The sequence below is a fragment of the Limulus polyphemus genome, unplaced genomic scaffold (genome assembly GCF_000517525.1).
Source record: "Limulus polyphemus unplaced genomic scaffold, Limulus_polyphemus-2.1.2 Scaffold2696, whole genome shotgun sequence".
In the NCBI taxonomy this organism is placed as follows: Eukaryota; Metazoa; Arthropoda; class Merostomata; order Xiphosura; family Limulidae; genus Limulus; species Limulus polyphemus.
The window spans coordinates 141,507-143,710 of record NW_013668306.1 but is presented as its reverse complement, the minus strand read 5'-3'; the positions used below and the strand labels follow the sequence as shown (position 1 = coordinate 143,710).

The 2,204-nt window shown below is 34.1% G+C and overlaps 1 protein-coding gene across 1 annotated transcript in view; it reads right to left on the bottom strand.

Annotated features, from left to right (window-relative positions):
• The window catches only part of LOC106467659 (E3 ubiquitin-protein ligase MARCH6-like), an 82,997-nt gene that overhangs the window by 20,945 nt on the left and 59,848 nt on the right, over positions 1–2,204 (bottom strand). The gene's annotated exons all lie outside the window — the stretch shown is intronic.

Below are 2,204 nucleotides of genomic sequence, written 5' to 3'. Positions count from 1 at the left end.
AAACTTTCTGATTTTCCTACATAAGAAAGAATAAGAACAATGTTATAGCTAGCCACATTTTACAGTATTTATTTATATATTTATTACAGTATTTATTTATTTTTTCTTGAGTTAATCATTTAAATATTTTGGAAATTCATTCCATTCACATATGACTTTTTAAATGTCTTATTTTGTCATTAGTCACTTTTTAGAACACTCCATTACAAAGCTGTTGAAATCCATATTTAGTCCAAACTACTGTGGTTTACAAAGCATCTCTATCACAAAACCATTATTTTAGTTATATTATTGGCTCTAAAGAGGGTAGTTTAAGTTAGTTTAATTCATTTTCAATAACAAACTTCATATTTTCTTGCTTTTGATATTAACCCATAGGCTGCTAGCAGGTTAAAGAGTGCATGTCATGACCTTTCCGATGACCTTTTAGAGATGTTTTCAAAAGTTTATTAAATAACTTTATTATTACTTATGTCAATGGAATTTGATAGCATAATGTGAGCTGCATGTTCCCTGAGTGATTTACAACTTATAATGGCATGAACAGTAGTTAGACAGGGTGCAAAGGGCAATAAAACAATAAAATCTAATTATAAATGGATGTATACTGTTACATGTTACATTTGAAGTCATTCTAGAAAGAAAAAAAATGGTAATTTATATTTATTTAGATTTGTTTTTGGTGGTTACAAGGTTGGTCAAATTGACCAATGCTGTATAGAATTAGGTCGAGAAAATAACAGATAGAATATAAATTTTACTGAAAACAAACATTTGAAATGTATTTAGGAGGTTTTAGAGATTACACAAATGAAGAAAAGTATTTTTAATCATAACATGAAAATCACTTTGCACACTGACTATTCAAAACAAATACTCAATATATTCACAGAAAAAATCTTTTTTTAGTTTATCAAAAATGCTTCACTAAAAAATATGATTTTTTGTATGTTGAAAACTTATAATATGAACTAAAAGACTGCCAAATTTAGTGAAGATATATATATTATACTAAAAGTTAGTAGTATCAAATCTATAAAGACTATTCGGGTACAACATCGCGTGGTCGGTCAAATTGACCAAGTCCATACTGAGAGTTAACTAGATGAGTTGTTTAACCTAAACGGTCAAAGAGAAAGTACCCAAGTCCCAAGAGGAAAAGGAATCTCACTGGGGGGGAAAAAAAGTTCACTGCCTTGAAAGGGAACAGTATGAGTGAGATAACAATCTGAACAGAACATAATGATCACACAGAGAAAAATGGGAAGGGAGGGCGATTGGAGAAAATGTCCAATTACTTTCAGAAGCAACCCAGGTTTTCTGGAGAAAGGAGTGGTATGGGAATAAAATCAACCTGAACCTGTGGTAAAGAGTGAATATGTCCAAAGCAAAAATGTTAGAGCAACATCTCCTACAAACAAGAAGACACCATGTCTTTAAAGAATGATGGTAGAAGTGGCCAAAGGTTCAAATGGGGACATGGAACAGTGAAAACTAAACATAGGTTATAAATAAGAAGAGAAACTGGATGAGGAGGACGACTGAGGAGAAAGGCTCAGAATAGATCTGTATGAGCCAAAGAAAGAAAAGAAAATTGGTTGGGGAAGAGAGAGAAGGTTGTTGACAAATATATAGAAAAAGACAGGACCAATCTTTTATTCAAAGTATCCACAGCAAGATCTGCAGAGTCCTGTATTGGTGAACATAAAAGTAAAAACTGGGATTTCAGAAAGAGTTGCCAAAGTTGATGAGAGTACTCGCAAAGTGGGAACAAATCCACTGAAACATCAGGTGATAGAAAGACCACTCGATGGTAAGGATCCAGTTTAGGTGAGACAATCAACCAATCTACCACCATGTTCAAAGCTTCTAAGACGTGACAAGCGGACAACCTAAAATGGTGATTGTGGGTCCAAAAGTGAAAATCAAATGTCAAAAAGAAGAGGTCCCAAGAGTGAGTATCTTCCTGTTGATTGATGTAAGAAAAAACAGTGGAGTTGTCTGAATGGATTGTAACAAGAAGGCTAGACAGAAGATGACAGCAATCTCATTGAGCAGCCATCATCTCAAGGACATTGATATGGAGAAACCACTCCTATGGAAACCAGACCCTGGAAAGAGTGCAGATGTCCAGAACTGCACCCCCACCTGGATAGAGAGGTATCTGTGAACAAATATAAGTTTGGCTGACACGAGAGAAAAGG